The 19072-nt window shown below is 34.3% G+C and overlaps 1 long non-coding RNA gene across 1 annotated transcript; it reads left to right on the top strand.

Moving 5' to 3' along the window:
- Positions 1–9397: 9397 nt before the first annotated feature.
- Positions 9398–17874, top strand: LOC136817034 (uncharacterized). The gene is made up of 3 exons (XR_010848012.1): positions 9398–9544; positions 16110–16178; positions 16447–17874. It is a non-coding gene; the product is annotated as an uncharacterized lncRNA (long non-coding RNA).
- Positions 17875–19072: the final 1198 nt, after the last annotated feature.

Here is a 19072-nt window from a genome sequence, read left to right on the forward strand (position 1 = left end):
TTATTATTAGGTTCAAAAATAAACGGGGGACTATTTCGAACAAAATAAGGGACCTTCTCCTTGAAAGCTATGAATATTTTTTTTAAGTAATTAAAGGGGGTCCTTATGAGGTCAGGGGTATTGGAAAATTTTCAAAAAATAAACAAGTATGGTGGGGGGTGTTTTTTTGGAACCAATGAGTAATCCTTCTTATCTTATTCTTAAGTTTAATGAGCACAATCAGAATGTTTTTTCGGAAGAGTAAAAAATACTTTTCCAATGATACCAAAATTAGCTCATAACTCTCAGGCTACAAGCTTGTACGACACTTTATAAGATTTGGAATTACCAAAAAAGTATCAAAAACAATCAACCTTTTCAAAAACAGCGCCTTTTCTAAAGACCCAAATAAGGGGCTTTCACGCTACCTTACTCAAATTTGACCATATTTTGGTGTACTGTTAGGGGTCGATTGTCAAGGTCATTTTGGGCCTGAGCCTCTCTCTGCTGTCTCTAACAGAAAAAAATGAAAAGTTCATACTTTCTGAGACCGGCTATAAAGGGCTCCATGTCACTTGTTCGACAGTACGTTTGTTTGACAGCCCAATTATTCAACATTCTTAAATTTTTAGATGAAATTGTCGAACAACTGAGCTGTGGAACAAGTTGAAATCTCAGGTATTCATCAGCCAGTTGTTCGAAAATTTAATTGATCGACAGTAACTTTATTCCCTTTCCTATCTTTCATTCACGCACTTTTATGATTTGATTAATTGAGAAGATCGGATAATGGATGGGAAATAATATTTCTCGAAATCAATAAGGAGAACGCGGGTTGCAAATACTGACAACCGGAATAGTCAAGCAACTGGTTCGTCGAAATAAATCATTGACAATTTGTGCAAAAACTCAGCGGTTAAATGTTTTATGTAAATGTCGAATAAGTGAGGTTTCTGACAACCCAAAGCAACTGAGCGTTCACTTGTTTGGCAGTGCAGTTGTTAGACAAATCAAATGTAGTCAAAAACACGTATTCTCGAGCAAGTCGGATTTCTCCCTATAAAGAGCCGATGATCGGTTAAATAGATACTACACTATGAATAGATAACCAGAGATTTGGGAAAAGAGGATAAGAATTGCGCTATTCAGCTATAGAAATATAGGCTAGGCGACCCTTTGTTCTATTGAAATATCTGCGCCCGATCGATTGTTTTAGTTCTGAGCCAATCGGAGCGCTTGATTATTCTATGCCCACAAGACTAGAAGTACAAACAAAAAATGGCAGCCGTGGTTGATATCGAAAGTGATATAAAAATATTTCTAATATCGGGGATTTTGGTATTTTTTATAGGCACTTTTCATTTTGGACTTGGCGGATACAGTGTAGGTCGAGTCAAAAAGTTTCAGTTTTAGCCAAAATACTTTCCCCAAGGAATGCTCGAACCAATGTCACAGATTATATTGTAGAAATAGAAATAATTACTAGTGAAAAAGAATTTAAAATTCATTGCATTCAAACACAAAACGAAGCTGGTAAAACTAATTTATAGTTTTTCATTACTTCTCAGGCTAAAGTGTTTTGACAATCATATAAAAAGAGCTAGCTAGGTTGAATATAAAAACAATGAAAGAGAAGGGAAGGAAAGGAAAAAAAACAGGACTAAAACAATGGCAATTCATGATATCAATGACAGAAAATCAAAAATATCATGAATTTTTTTGTAAGAACTTTTTGAAGTTTACACAACAAAGCGAAAAATAATAGCAATATAATACAAAAAAATTCCAATAGAGGTGTGACTCAAAGATAAAAAGCAATTTACCCTTTCAAATGAAATTTTAGAGAAAAAGAGCATAAATATAACCAGACTGGAGATGAATAATTATATAATGTGATGCATGAAAATAGTTCAGTGTCCAGACTGGAATTTCTATTAAAGCATTTTGATATCTCTATGGTTGGTTCATATCTTGTAATTGTAGTCTACCCGCATTCTGGTGTCTTGTTTGGGACTATTTGCGTAATCAAGCAGGAAAACCTGGTAAAACAGGGATAAAAAGCCCTCAATCCAACTGCAAACAAACCATGACATCAGCAATGTCATCAGAAAAAAAACTGATTTGTACATAATGCAGCATGTTTTGGTATCGAAATTCAGTTGCCATTAAAAAATAAATACTACATACATTATATACACATAAGAACTCATTTTCATTGGCAATTACAGCCATTAGCATATCAAAATCAAATCAAGATGTACTTTCCAGAGAGGATCTATATGATACAGATGATACAAATTGATATTCAGTTTACAGGGAAAAATTTGAATCCAAAAACATCCAAGATAGAAACAAATTGTTAGGTACACATAATGCACATAATCAATTTGATAGAATTATTCCATTGTTGTTTCCATTGAGTTAAATATGGTTTCCAGTCATCCACCTTATTAGCAGAATTTGTCGGTGTTTACAAAGATATTGAGGCTTGTACGCGACAAATTCAGACAAATTTTAAGCCAATTCTCATTGTATACCAACCACGTGAAGGTACAAAATAATTCATGGATCTAGGTTATTGGGCAGTATGATGGTAACTAACCTGAAAGTATATAATAATGAAAATGGGAATTAGGATCTTTGCAGCAAGCTATCATGAACAAATAGACCTTTTTTCAAAGAGGCCACCTTGTTGAATAATTATGTAGTCCAGCAGAAAAACAATGATAAAACCATGCATAATTATTACAATATGTATGATACAGGCTGACAGGACATACAGTATGGCTCTATCATTGTTTTTATAGCTGGACTACAGAATTATTCAACAGGACGTCCTCTTTGAAAAAAGGACTATACAGAACACAAACAACAAATCTTAATTCCACCGACCACAGACAAAAACCGGTGAAATAAATCTTACTGGACAATCTATTAACCGGTCAGAGCCAATCTATTAACCGGTCAGAGCCAATCTATTAACCGGTCAGAGCCAATCTATTAACCGGTCAGAGCAAATCTACTAACCGGTCAGAGCAAATCTACTAACCGGTCAGAGCCAAACCGGTCAGAGTCAAACCGGTCAGAGTCATAATTTCATAAAATTACATAAGTATTAATATTAGAACTTTGTTTGCAATTTTCTGTTACATACAAAAACTTAAATTTCAACCCCCAAAAAATGTTTTTCCTCAGTAGGAGCTAAAAAGTCATCAAGGATAATTTAGCGTACTTACCAAATCTAAAATCCATTGCCATCAAGCAAGTTTTGCTAGGATAACATTATTTTTTCATCTAAAAACTAGGAAAAAAATACAACATTTTTAGTCGATTTTGCCCATGATGGGCAGCATCAATCAAAATGCTAAGTAAGTTTGAGGATTTGCCATGTAAAACTAAGCTATAGGTTGTCATTTAATCAACCTTACTGCTACCCATAAAAATTATGTTTGCAACACAAAAAAATTAATTTTATTCAACTTAACAAACAAAAAATACACTTTTTCATATAATTTTTCAGCTATCTTTGAAGGATGTGCCAAAAAGATCTAGAAGGTGCCAATAAAAACCAAAGCTAGGCCAGTCACCTACAACCTTTTGCCAACCCAAACAACTTTATTTTGACTCTGAAGGACTTTCCAGTAAGGCAAACTAGCTAAAAATAAAAAGGTCTCATTTCACATCCAATTTTAGCATGCCTGCTTCCACCATCTTTTTCTCAAAAAATAAAGCATGCAACAGCAGATTTTTTTGTCAGTGGAAACCCCAAAAGATCGTTATTTGCTTTTCAGTTGTTTATATCAGTAGGAAACCCCTCCAAAGGAGTAAATTCAGACAGTTTTTCTTGAACTGTTATAATAGACCTTTTTTCAAAGAGGCCACCCTGTTGAATAATTATGTAGTCCAGAAGAAAAACAATGATACATCCATGCATAATTATTACAATATGCATGAAACAGTAATTATGCTTTGCTGTATCATTTTTTGTATGGCTGGACTACATAATTATTCAACAGGGTTGCCTCTTTGAAAAAAGGTCTATACTGCACATAACGCCATTTTTTTCGCAGTACCTTCTTGGCCAAGTTGTTCCCTAGCCTAGCGACTTCAGACGACGCCGAATTCAATGATCAACAATGAGAAAACAGCGAGCGGCAGCGGCGATTCTTATCCTCTTTTCCCAAATCTCTGAGATAACAAAGGTAGTGAAAATCTCTACAGCACCTGACCCCGAAAATGTAGTAAACCCCGAGAATGTAGATTTCTCATTTTCAAGCATTGTAGCCTTAACGATAGTTCAACTTCATAAAAAGTTGTTTCAGGCCATACTGTTACATATTACTTATTATTTCTAGACATGAAATTTTAACTTGAATTAATTTTTTCCAACGGAAATCTGAATCGAAGTTGATTGGATACAGGGGGGGGTCTTGCAGTTACTCCTTGACACTATGTGGAGTAACTGCAATTTTGGACATTTTCTACAGACACCACCACCCTTGCAGTTATTCCATAGTGTACTAACTGATTTTACCTTTAATATTGGTGTATACCACCCCCAAAAATGCCAAATTCGGCAATTTTTTCACTGAATTCCTCATTTTTGATACCATTTTACTGGGTACGTCTTATTAACGACCGTTCAAGAATTAAATATCTCAATCATTTTCCAAGTTTGTTAAAATATCTTTCATGCCTTGATTGAAGAAAAAATTTTGTGATTTTTTTTTTGACTTTTGAAAAAAATGTTTTGAATTTTTTTGGTTCCGGAATTTTTAAAAACCTAAAATTTTAAGTGAAAAATTGAAAAATGTGCTCACTTAGTACACCATATCCTACCAAAATCGAAAATTTTGGGCTTAGGCACCACCCATGTTGCAGTTAGTCCACTGGTGGAGTAACTGTTTTCCCAAATTTTGGTTTATATACCACCACGGTAGTAATTGTCATAGTGTTTATATAATAACTGCATGACCCCCCCCCTGTTGGATACTACCCGAATTGAGACATTTTTTAAATAAATCCTCTCTAAATCGAAATATATTGGAATTAAGTTATGATGATAGGGTATTTTCTTATTCCTAATGAACTAAGGAAATGTGGAAAATAGTCCATTTCAATATTTATTGTTCTAAGTTAGATATTTTGACGAAAATGTTTGACCTACCTTTTGGGGTTAGTTGACCTACAATTTGGGGGCGTTCATAACCTGACATGAAAAGTCTGACAAATTATATAAAGCTTGTGTCTTGTACTTTCATTACATGAAAGTACTACCTGAGAGATGATTAATGTTGACATTTTGAGCTTTTACGACGTGTCCCAGACCTACTGGGACCCAAGCCCAAGAAGATTTGCCTAAGTTTGGAACAATAGAATTTCCATCCCCATTGGGACTTTAGTAGAAATTTTTGTCCCGTTGTGGAAAAAAGTTCCACTGGGGCTGTGAGGCAGGGGTGTTGTTACATTATATACATATTTTAACACAAAATTTTCAACCTACAAAATAAAAACAATTTTCATGTCTCTTCTTTTCGTCCTTTCTTTTACTTTTCCTCATTTGTAGCACGATAAAATTAATATCTTTGTTAAACTTTTGTCAGGGTATATTTATAAATCATAAATTTCACTTAGAGAACAATAATTTCCGATGAATACTAAAATTCCGCTCTCAACAACCAAATCTTTTCACCTACATTTTGGGGGTTAAAAAGCGAAAAAATTCAATTTTCAGAATAACAAAGTGCTCTTTAGAATATTGTTTTGGCACAAAATATTTCTAAAATTTGCTGTTATAATTAATCAAATTGAAAAAATATCAACATTTTACTATTACTAGATTTAAAGCCATAAAACCAAACCTACATTCTGGGGGTTATAACGAAAATGGGAGTCAACTTCAAGGACCAAAACAATTAGCCTATCTATCACAAGTTATGAAATTAACCCCTGGGAAAGGATTTTGGGAGTTCAAAATTTCTTTGAAAACATTCAATGTTTTCTAAAATGCAAATCTACATCTTTCAGGTCTGATTCAAAATTCACCTACATTCTCGGGGTCAGGTGCTGTACCCTTACACTAAACAAGAGCTGATTGAAAGGCTGAATTTGGCACGATCTTTCCTCTTTTCTCAATTCCTGTTTGAGCCCAACAGTTGGGGTCTCAGCATGTCGGGTATGTGAAAATTTGGTGAAGTGAGGGTCATAAAAACTTTGATCTAAGAATTGGAAATACAATCTCTCATCAAAGGATCGTTTTTCGAACTTAGGCACAAACATACCCGTCAACCTTACATCCCCTAGAGATTATTTTCCCAAAAGTTTTTGATATTTCGTAATTTTGGTCCCCATCGCGCAGAATTGACAGTACGTTTTTTGTAATGCATCAAAACCCAGGGGTTTAACGTCAGGGGTTTGACGTCACTTTTTAACGTCACAAAAAGTCGTTTTCAAATTTCTCTTTACATTATTCAAATGTCTTCTAGAAGGCTAACTTTGTTTTTTTCGAAACCCTGTAACTTCCCTCTTTCAAATGATATCAAAATAGTTTTATTCTAGAGTTTTAATCGAAAAGCCTAGGGTATTTTACAAAGACAATCTTTTCTAGCTGAAAACCTAAGACTTATCAATTTTGTAAGTGCTTTAAAAGAAAGAAAAACCCCTCCTGCAATTTTCGAGTACTCCAAGAAAAAACTTTATTCTTTCTTTTTTCCAAACCGGGTACTAGGTTTGCGAGGTGAAAATAAGATTAGAGAGAGAAAAAATTTGCGTTTTTGGGACCCTTAGAGAGACTTTTCCCAAAATCTTTGTCGATTTTCACTCGATTTTTGTCCAAATTTTTGGAAACCACGACCCTTAGAGAAAAATTCGATTACAGAGACTCAATTTGCTTTTTAATGCTTTTTGTACCCCTTTGAGAGACTTTCAAGGGTGTGAAAAATGGACCCTTTATGACTGGGGGTGTTTGCGAGGCTTGAAAATGCTCTAAAAATAGCATTCTTAGCTTGAGTAGCAAAATTCTATGATGGTGATATTCTGAGCACTATTCCTAATTTTTTGGCCATTTTCACAATGGACATTCTTATAAAGTGTATTCTTATAAAAAGGGTGTATTTTTATTTGGTTTTGTTACATTTTTTTTTTTTTTGGCATTTTCATATAATTTTTAAAAACAAAAGGGAGAAATTTCAAGCGATATCATATAGTCATACTGGCTCAAGCAAACGTTATAGAAATTCAAGAATGCAAAGTTCGGGGCAAAAATTACTGTAGGATAAAACCGCGGTAGGATTTCCTACCAAAGAAATCACGTGACAACAAGCAATTTCACTGGTTTGAGAGATGCGAAATAGCGTTTGCCGCCTACTTTTTTTGATCTCGCGCTCCGAAAACAATTAAAATGCCAGAGCCTATCCATGGCACGAAATTTAAAAAGTCAAATTTTTGCTTCACTTTTTTTTGCTGGAGAAAGCTTAATCCTTTAAGTGCCACGGTCATTTTTTTCTAAGTTTTTTAAAGAAAATCGCTATTTCAAACTTTAAAGGCTTATATCTCCGGATCTAGAAGGAGTTAGAAGCTTGTTTATAGTCCGTTGGATAGCTTAGAGTCTCCTTTTTTTTTAGGCGCCTTCGGCCTTAGGCGGACTTGACTGAATGATAGAAAGGTGCCGAGCGGTAAAACTTCAAACTAATTCGCTGGAGGACAAAATCAAGTTAATCAGGGTCAAATTTGGAGGTTCTTGGATCACTCGTTGACCAAAAATGGTCAAAAACGGTCAAAATCTTTAAAAAAATGGATTTTTGTCAAGTTTTTGCATTTTTTTGACTTTTTAGCTTAAAATCTCGCTGAAAAGACTCACTTTTGATTTTTTTTTGCTTGGCCATGACGCCCAATCCGATTCCTACGAGATAGACCAAAAATGACGATTTCTAATTCAAACTTGACATTACAGGAGGGCTTCGCCCTCCTACATAGCCCATGTCTGATATATACGACATGGGCACTTAAAGGGTTAAAGTTGCCTATGTAGTAAAAACCAATTGGTATCAAATGACAAATGTAAGATTTTTTAACCTTATAAATCTTAAATTTTCGAGTCATTTTGTCTTTTATGTTTTAAAGTAATTTAAAAAGAAGAAAACCTTTTACGATATTGGGAGGTCTCTAGAAAGCATCAAATGAAATCGACAGGAGTGTTGTCAATTTCATTCTCAAGGGAGTTTTTTTTATCATATAAAGAGAAATATCTGGTGCGTTTTTTCATTCATTTCTTATTTAATTCGGTGGGGCTTGTTGAGTGGTTGTTTGTGCACAAATAGTAAGTTAATATTTTTGGAATGTTGAATAATATTTCATCAGGTAAAATAATTTACTATACAGTAGAAGGAATTTTTTCTGAAAAAGTTCTGTAGACGTGTTGAAAATATTAGTTTGCTCTGAGAAAAGATTTTTCAAAGTCCTTTATTCGGGAGAAACAGAACCTTTGATCGACTAAGATATTCATCTTTTAAAGTTTACTTTTTACCCAAATTTATCGGGATATTAAGCCCTTTTTGCAGACTAAAACTAAACGTAATTTTTTGACCATCAGCAAACGAATCAAAATTTTCTTTTCAATTTTTTCAAATTTGCAATTTTTAAGTATCTTTCTCGTTGTTTTTCCCTTCAAACTTTTTAAGTCCGAAAGAATAATGACGGAATTATTGAAATTTTCGGTTTTACCTTATAAAAAAAGCTATTTCTTTACTGAGCGAAAAGTTCTTAACTAAATTTTTTTTCTCTATCAATTTGGAAACCATTTTCCCAATCTTTGTGCAAAATTTCAACTTTGAACGATTTTCAGTTCTCTAGATATCGAAGTTCAGTTTAAATTTTTTGCGGTCACGAATAAAAATGATTTCTTGCTTGGCCAAAAAGTTTTCATTAAAAATTCAAAAATTTTTCGCCATCAGTTCGGAAATATTTTTCTCGTTCTGTTTACAAAATTTCAGCTTCAAAGTATTTTTGGTTCCTTAGATATCGAGATCCATTTTTTGTTGAACTTTTTTATTTACTCCGTGAAAAGTTTGAATTTCTTCTTTTTTTCTTCAGATGTTTTTTGGAAAATTTTGGAGGAAAAGAAATTCGCGAAATTCGAAGAAATTTTCCGCCAAAAACCGAACATCGTCAACTCGTTGCGTGATGTTGGTGGTTGGACACTTCTCATGGATGCTGTTTTGTTTGATCGTTTCGACGTTTTCGTTCACTTGATGAATTATCCTCAAGACTTTTCACTCGTGAGCAATGATGGTCGGAACGTTCTTCATTTTGTTGGTTATTATGGAAAAGTTCGTCATTTGGAAAAGTTTGATCAACAAACAATCAAAAAGTTGATCAATGGAAGAGACAATGCGAACAATACACCATTGCATCGTGCAGCATGGAACAACAATCATGACGTCATCATATGGTTGTTGGCCAAAGGAGCGAATCATGAATTGAAAAACAATGATGGTCAACGCCCTGATGAACGTGGTGCTTGTGATGGTGTTACCGAAGAAATTTTTCGATCGTTTCGTTCGTCTTGGTAAGAAAAATATCCACTTTTTCACGATTTTTTTAGGATTGAATTATTTTTTGGAAAGAATCTTTTTTTTTATTACTGCCAGAAGTGTTGAAACTTTTTTTTAATTTTTTAAGTAGAAGTGTAGAAGTTATTTAAGCTAAGGCTACACTGAGCATTTTTTTCAGGCGCGTGCAGCGCAATTAGCAACAATCAACATAAAAGGGCTTGCGGAACGAGCGTTCTGTTTTCGCAAAGCGAAGAAATTTCAAAATGTATAAGAAATCGACGACTCCATTATTAATACAGAATTTAAAAAACAAACTAATAATAAGACCTTTACATTTCACCAAGAATTTATTGCTAGTGAGTCATAACAATAATGTTGAAAAGGAAGAGGAGGATGTTGAAAAAATTAAAAGACAGATAAAAAAGTCATTTGTACTCGACTCGTGTAGTAGTTTCAAAAAATCTTCCTGGAAAAAGTATAAAGATAGCTGCTCAATACAACTTTTCACAAAGTAAAATAAAAATAAATAAAAAAGTAAAACTGTAAAGAGTAACATCGTAGCATGGACTTTTAATAACATAGGGGGATTACAGTGGTATTTAAAAGGGTAACACACTCAGAGTATTTCATACAGGGCTTTTAAACTGAAAATAATTTGATGAGTTTTAAAAGATCCTTCTAGAATTTTTCAACAAACGTATCCTGTGAAAAAAAGACCCTATTTCAATCACGAAGTCATAAAAACAATAACACATTGATGTGTAGTTTTAGTAATAATGTAGTCTTTCTCGTCATTGTTTTGATTCTGTAGTTTTAAAATATTACAGTAAATGTGACATTGTAATATGGACTTTTTGATAGTTTAGGATGTCATAACTAAACATAGTGGGCACCCCCCTGGATTCAGGGGGGGGGTTGAGGATTTTCAGATTTTTAAAAATAGGTGGGGGTTGGGTTGATGAGAAATTTCAGGTGGGGGTAACCCTATGTAGGTGGGGGTAACATTTTTCAGGTGGGGGTTGTCAAGTTTTCTGTATTTAACTTCGTTTGATTTTGTACTTTTTTGTCTTTTTCAACTTTCCACATACTTAACTAGATAAAAATATAAACAAATGACTGTCATAAGTTCTGAAGGTTAAAAAGAGTTCGTTTTTTCTCCAGTCTTTTCCTTTCCAGTTTGTAGTCCTCAGGACTTTTAACTGGGTTCTTTAGTGTTCCTAAAAGGAACAAGACCTCCAAATTCGAAGGTGTGATTCGATTGCGCCGTTTTGCGCATATGAGTTGGAGTATGGTGTAGCCCCTTTCTACAGGCGAGGTTGCTGAAAAAGGTGGGGGTTGGGCTGATATGAGATTTCAGGTGGGGGTAACCCTATGTAGGTGGGGGTGACCTTTTTCAGGTGGGGGTTGGAGGGGTGTTGCCCACTATGACTAAAAGTGGTAAAGAATAAAGTCCATTTTTACAAAAATATCACAAATTTATAAATTAACTACTAGTTTTCATACATTCATGCAATCAAAAAAGCAAATCATGCAATGACTTCAAACCACAGATCTGTAAAGCCCGAAGGGCTAGACATACAACTTTAAAGCTTTCTCCAGCAAACAAAAGTGAAGCAAAAAATTGACTTTTTAAATTTCGTGCCCGCAGATAGGATCTAGCATTTTAATTGTTTTTGGAGATCAAAAAAAGTAGGCGGCAAACGCTATTTCACATCTCTCAAACCGGTGAAATTGCATATTTTAGTCACGTGACTTTGGTAGGAAATCCTTCCAAACCTAGGCTTCACTTTTCGATAAAAGTCGCTTAATTAGCCCTTCGGGCTTTACAGATCTGTGCTTCAAACCCCTTGAAACATTCCAATATTATAAGGCAGCAATCACGAACCTCTCCAGATGCATTTCATTTTGCAAGTAACATGTTCAAGAATTTTGAGGAAAATGCTGTGAAAGAGCTTATTTTATTTGGAAATTATTTAAAGTGTTTGAACTGAATAATGACCACCAGCAGCAGTGAATTTGAAATTTTCTACTACTGTAGACTTAAAAAGATTTAAAATAAAATGGAAGTGTATTTTCTGATTGCTGCCTTAACATGTAAAAGTTAATGTCATTAAGCATCACATGTCACACACAAAACATCCCATGTACCACCAAAACATTCACTGAATCTTGATGGATGGGAATCTGGTAATGTTTGCGTTTGCTTGATCTCAAACTACAACAAAGTCTTTCTTATATCGTGTTGAATAATAGACCTTATTGGAGTTTTTCATTTTTCTAAAAAAGTGATGTGTATTACAATAGAATTCCCTCGAGGAGTTCCTAAGAGATATTATTTGTAATACACTCGAAACAATAATCCCACATTGTATCGCTTTTTTAGAAAAATCAAAAACTCCGATACCGGTCTATTAAAAAATAATGTGTCTATTCTTCGCAGCATACCTCCTCAACAAATGTTACTGACCACAATCACCCACCAATATTCGATGGCGTATGGTCTTTTTTGTAAAAGCGTTTACTCAAATACGTTGAACCGTGGGTATTGACAACAAAAATCATTGTTCAGCTGAATGTAAAGTTTAACCATGACATAACATTTTCAGTAAAATTATAAAGTCTAAATGTTAAAATATTTCGAAATCCAAATGTTGTTTTAAATCTGACTTGACTGTACCAATGCAACGTTGCAGATATTTGGTTTGATCTCAAGCCATTAAACAGTTAGTCACACTAGCGTCCCGCCAAAATACGTATCAAAGATTAATGCTGCAAAAGCGCTATATCGTTTACTTGACTCTCAAGCAAAAAAATGCGCCGCAAAACTTCTAAAGGGATTCATGAAAAAATAACCCGGCGCTTTTTAATGAAATTAACATTTTCAAAAACTTTGAGAAATTGCCTAAAATTTGAGCCATAGATGAAAAATTTTGAGCCAAGCCAACCTTGAAAACTAATTTGAAGATCGACTTCACAAGAAAAAGATCTACGGGGGAGGCGGAACCCACCTAGATCCGCGCACCGCCGGATAGGCTATTTCCCGGAAATTTCGCCGGACCTCAAACAATGACCCATTTACATGTGCCGAATTATTTTTACTTTAGCGTATAAACAAGGCCTTAAAAATCGAAGCGCTGTCTCGGGAATTGAATGACAAAATTTGGTTGGTTGATTTTGGCTGCTGCACGTTTTATTTTGTTTCAAACTTTCAAGTTTTAATTAATTGTCTTGCGAACTTGATTCAGGTAACTCTCATCCTTGTTGTGCGAATACATCCTGTAGATGACTGATGTTGTTTTTTCTGAAAGCTAGATTTCCTAGTGTGACTAACTGTTAAAATAGATTTTGATGAGATCAATTGATGTAAATGGGAATGGTAACTCCAATCAATTGTCACAAAAATGTGCCATGCAGTATGGATGCCACAAGGTAAACAACCATCTGTCAGATCATTTATCGAAAATTTCAGTTAACAAACAAAAAAAACAAACAGCCACACACATTGTCACATTAGCAAGTGGATGGTAGGACAGCTCTCCTCTCCTAGAGGAAGTTGTAAAAAACCTCAAGAATGATACTCGAGTAAAATTTACAATAAGTGTGAACAGCAGCAACGTTATTGCGGAACGACCGTTTTGAGGGCGCGAAGCGCCCGAATAGGGAGTGTAGCATCCTTTGGCAAGATCTGCGTACGCGGGGCGTAAATTTGTATATGTTCGAAAAAAGTGTTTCCAAAACTGCTACCTCCGACGACAAAATGTCGACTTTGCTCTGTATTGAAGAATGGCATCTGTTAAGCCACCGAAAAGAAGCATTTACCTTGTAAATTTTTTTGAAAATTAATCTTAATAAAACTTTGGTTCTGTTTTTGTCATTTTTTTCAAAAATCATACATATTTAAAAAAAAAGTAAAAGTGTATGTAAAATTATATCGAGTTTGACTATCCAATCAAGTGCGAGATGTCTGTTTTTGTGTCGTTGCTGCTACTTTCACTTTTGCACACTTGCGAAACGTAAACAAAGATGGCGATTTTTGTCAAGGCAGGATCCTGCTGATTTTTTAAGCTACTGGAGGCATCCTTTGCTTGTAAAATGACGTTGCTGCTGTTCACACTTAATGGAAATTTTACTCGAGTATCATTCTAGGTTTTTTTATCACTTCCTCTGGGAGAGGTGAGATCTGTCCTATCCCCCACTTGCTGATGTGGTGGCTGTCAACTGATGAATGAAATTTTCGATAAATGGTCAGAATGGTCTGTTGGTTGTTGACCTTGTGGCATTCAAACTTCATTGGACATTTTTGCGATAATTTGATTGGAGTAACCGTTCTTATTACATCAATTGATCTCAGCAAAAACAGCAGTCAAGTCAGATTTAAAACAACATTTGGATTTCGAAATATTTTAACGTTTAGACTTTATAATTTTTTTGGAAATGTCATCGTTAAATTTTACATTCAGCGGACATTGTTGCCAAACCACGTTTTTTTGTCACGTTGTCGTTGTTTAACAATTTGAGTAACGCTTTTACAAAGAACATCGAATATTGGGTGATTGTGGTGTCAGTCAGTAATATTCGTTGAGGTGAGGAGACGTACAATGTGAAGAACAGACACAGGAGTTTTTAATCATTCTACATATAATTAGAAGGACTTGGTTTGAGACCAAGCAAACATTAGATTACACGATTCCCATCATCCAGTCCAGATTCGATAAAATACAATTCGATACCTTGAAAACGGTCCTGGCCGAAACATGTTGGAAATTCTTAGCATATACAGTAATGGTATTTTTTTCTCGATCCTCGTCCAATATATACAATTTCGATATACAATAATGTACTTTAATGGGATAAATTTTCGCGGGGATTAAATTTCGCGGTTGAGCTCATCCGCGAAATTTTAAGATTTCGCGGGGATTAATTTTCGCGGATGGCACTATTGGGGGGCATTATTTTCTCGATTTTGTGACTTTTACTGTCAAATCATGCATATTGGTTGTTGAAATACACATTATTTGCGCCTCTTTGATGCAAGTAACCATTCAAATAGTATTTATTTGACATATTTTGAGTTTTTTTTGTTCAGAAATATTTCACGGATGGGCCTTTTTTAAATTTCCAACGGGACTTATTTTCGCGGATGACACCCAAATCCGCGAAATCTGCAAAAATTAATCCCCGCGAAAACTAATCCCATTAAAGTACGTAAAATGCAACACAAGAAACAGGTAAATTGTGAATGTTTGAATGCAATGATTGCTTCCCCTTACTACAATCTAATAATGTTTCAAGAGGTTTATATACAAGAGATGGGTAAAAGTCATTGCAAGATTTGTTTTTTCGATTGCATGAATTGGATGAATGTATGAAAACTAAAAAATGTACTGAATTACCTATAAACTATTGATATTTTTGTGAAAATGGAATCCACTTTTTACTGTTAGTTAGGACATCCTACTTATCAAGATTCAAAAGGCTTGTATAGAATACTCTCTGTAACACCCCTAAGTCCAATATGAGCTATGATGCTAGTTTTTAGAGTTTTAGTTTTTATTTTTGATACTGTATTACTTTTTGTTATTTTACCCTGTGGAAAGTTGTATTGAGCAGATATTTTTGTAATTTTGATCAGCAAGATTTTTTAAAGCTGTTATAAAAGTATCACAAAATCGAGTACAAATGACTTTTCAAATACCCCCAGGTGCTTTTGGAACACCTCTGTCTTCATACATTTCTAATTTTTTCAAACATTCTCACTTCTCACTGGCAATAGATTCAACGTGAATTGTAAGGTCCTATTAGTTTTTCTTTTTTTTTGTAATTCTGCATTAATGATTGTAATAATGGAGCAGTACATTTTGAGATTTCTTCGCTTTGCGAAAACAGAACGCTCGTTCCGCAAGCCCTTTTATGTTGATTTTACAAGCAAATGATGCCTTCCAGCTTAAAAAATCAGCAGGATCCTGCCTTGACAAAAACCGCCATCTTTGTTCGCAAGTGTGCAAAAGTGAAAGTAGCAGCAACGACACAAAAACAAACATCTCGCACTTGATTGGATAGTCAAACTCGATATAATTTTAAAAACACTTTTATTTAAAAAAAAAAAAAGAAAGTCTACTTTGCTCGGGGTTTTTTCGTGAGCCAAATCGGTAGCATTTCTCGAACATATACAAATTTACGTCCCGCGTACGCAGATCTTGCCAAAGGATGCGGAACGCGCGTTTGAGCGCGCTGCGCGCACTCAAACGCACGTTCCGCAATTATTGCATTGCACGCGCCTGAAAAAATTGTTAGCCTTAGCTTTAGAAAGTCTTTAAATTTTTCAGTCGGATAAATTTTTCCTTTTCGGAGTTCGAATGAATGAAACGGATGAATGGAGATTTTTCATTGCATTGGAGCAGACATTTCTTGGAGACGGTTGAAATTTGCAAATAGATGTCTGTGAAATGTTTTCTCAGATTGTTATGAATTTATTTTTTGGTGAAGAAAGAAATCGTCGTTTTTCTGTTATTTTTTGACGTCTCTTATGATATTGTTTATATGTTTCAAATGTTTTTCATTCGATTATTTAATTTTCAGATTGATTGATTTTTTCCATTGTTTGTTTCATCGTTTCCAATGACGTCATCGATTCCAAATTATTTCCACGTAAGTATATTTAATCATGTATTCGGTTTCCGGCTAATGTGAAATTGCCTAAAGCCTAAATCTTTCTGCACACCAGATTTTTTTGTAAAAAGTGAATCCATTTAAAACAGTTAGAAAGGAGGGTTAGGGTTAGTCTGTACCAAACTCTTCCACTACATCAGATTTTCAGCATTCTCATTAGCCGCTTTTAAAAAAAATAACATTTATTCAAGTTAGCAAGTTTCGTTTTGCAAATTAACCTCCAAAATTTTCAAATTTTTATTTCTAGATTCCCAGCATGACAGCACGCATGAGAAGTTACACCCGTCGTTTTTGACGCCGTTTCTCTACGATTACGTTTTTTATTCATCCCGTATCTACATTTCTGTTTGCGTTCAAACATTACTACCTTCATTTTGGCTTGTTTTTAGATGTATTTTCACCACTTCACTAACTTGACTATCATTACGTCAACCGTCACTAGTTTCGGTGGCGTGTCTATTCTTACGCCCTTACCTTTCCGCCTTATGGATTACCTTAGTTGAATATGAAAAGACTACAGTGCTAAAACTCATGTCACTATTGATTTCGATTGGATCATTTCCCTTGTAAATATCCGACTCTTTTTGCTAACTCGGTGAGATTTTGTTCAGTCAGTCAGGCAAAAAAATTTAGGTGCTATTTTTAGAGGAAAACCCTGTAAACAGTGACATGAAATTTTCTAACCTTTGCTCTAAGGAATTTTTCGTACGGTTTAGCTTTGACATCTCCTACAAGTTTTTACGGTATTTTTCGGAAGAGAGACTCATGGGGGGTAAATATTGGATGGTTTTAATTAGAAATTGCTCTTTATTTCAAGCCGATGAACGTTTCTTGGTAAATACACGCTTTTTTTATAAGAATGGTGTAAATCCATTTCATCATGGATATTCTTAACTTTTTTGGGAAAATCATCCTAAAATATTCGTACAGCATATTTTTAGGTTAGGGTCCTAATTCAGACTAGATTTAACATTTAGTACATACGTCTCAAGTATAAGATGGCATTTTGTGAAAGGAGTGAGCCTTACTTGGGGGTAATTGACAATTTATAATTGATAATGCTCTAAAATGGCATTCTTAGCTTGAGTAGCAAAATTCCATGATGGTGATATTCTTAGCATATTCTTAATTTTTTGGCTATTTTCATCATGGACATTCTTACAAAGTGTATTCTTATAAAAAAATGCGTGTATACACCCCTGTCTCACAGTCCCGGTGGAACTTTTTCCACAGTGGGGATAAAAATTCCTTTTGAAATCCTAATGGGGATAGAAATTCTATTGTTCTAAGGTTAAAAAACCCAATGGGGTTTGGAGTACAATTTTTAAAGATAGAATTTCGAGTGAGGATGAAATCAAAACCAATTTCCCAGCGGGGCTGAAATTCAAGGATATTTTCCCGTCGGGGATGAAATTTTTGCTTAATTTTCCAGTGGGGCTGGGGTCCCAGTGGGTCTGTGACACAGGGGTGTATATAAATACGACAAATATTTCTATTAATATTATATTAAACTTAGATAAGAATATTTTATCGTATAGAATTAATTATAAAACTTTGTAATCAATTGTTGTTTTTTAATTGTAACTCTTATTAATTTATTTTTATTTATAAAAAATTACAAATCTACCTTAAAAGAAACTAAGCATTATGAGACAAAAGAAAGAAAGCCTGAAAATCTTGCTTCAATTTTTTTCTGCTTAACTGTTTGGGAGAGAGAGAGAAATATCAACCCCAGTGGAAAACTATACTCTTATAATTTTTCCCGATAAGCAAATCAAATCATCACTGAATTTCTATGCTCGAAAACAATAAAAATTCAATCACCATCATAAAAAATCTATATTCTAATACGCTTAAAGGGACATAACAGTACTTGCGAAATTTGTAAACAAACTGTATGCAGCGGATATAAAATCAAAACAAATGTCACATGTCAAAATAAAAAATCAAACCAAATATGGCTAATTTTGACTGTTCAAGTTTGTTTTGGACACGTGATTTTAATTGTTCTCTTTAATGACACGTGGTTCGTGCAATGTTTACATTTTACTACTTTAATGTCCCTTTAATTCGGAACTCTTTGCTTTCGGAATTCGTTGCATGACTTTTTCGCTAGCGAATTTTAAGCGAACGGCAATTCTTTTTCACCCCTTTTCTCTTTTGAACTTTCAATTTGTCAAATCTTAGTCCTAAAATGAAAGCCGTAATTTTTTTTCTTTTTCTAATTTTCTGTTTTAAATATTTTCAAGGGCGCCTTGAAACGTTAACACTCATTCTCTTTCTCTTTTTCTTTTTTAAATATCTTATTTTCCAAATTTTCAAAGCTATTCGAAGTCTTTCAAAGTTACCCTCAGATTTCCGCCCACGATGGCTAAACCTCTTCTCGCATAAAAATAGTCTAAGGTATCGGCCAAAACTTACTCGGTCCTAAGTGACTTGACCAAAAGGTTTGGTGACTAAAATTAGGGCTGACTAAAAATTTGGGCCAAATTAAAAGTTTATAATCAAGATTTCCTCATTTTCCAGTATTTTAAGCTTTCTACTATTTTGCATCTACTTGTAAATTTAGAAATGGCCTAAATTTTTAGTCGGTCTTAATTATTAGTCGGGCCTTAGTGACTAAATTTTGACGGGGTGACTAAAATTAAGGCCGACTAAAAATTTTGGCCGATAAGGTGGTATATTCAATTTGCTTTTAAAATAAAAGTCTACCATTTTTTACCCTTTCTTGAAAAATCAGCTTGATACAAGTAGCAAAAAATTGCTTTAGATATTTTCTTCTGTAAATTTTCTTCTGTAAATTTTTCCTTGGAAAATACAAGAAATTATAACGATCAATTTTCCTAGAAAAATACAAGAAGTGTGTTTTATCT

The sequence above is a fragment of the Clytia hemisphaerica genome, unplaced genomic scaffold (assembly GCF_902728285.1).
Source record: "Clytia hemisphaerica strain Z4C2 unplaced genomic scaffold, Clytia hemisphaerica genome assembly, whole genome shotgun sequence".
Classification (NCBI taxonomy): Eukaryota; Metazoa; Cnidaria; class Hydrozoa; order Leptothecata; family Clytiidae; genus Clytia; species Clytia hemisphaerica.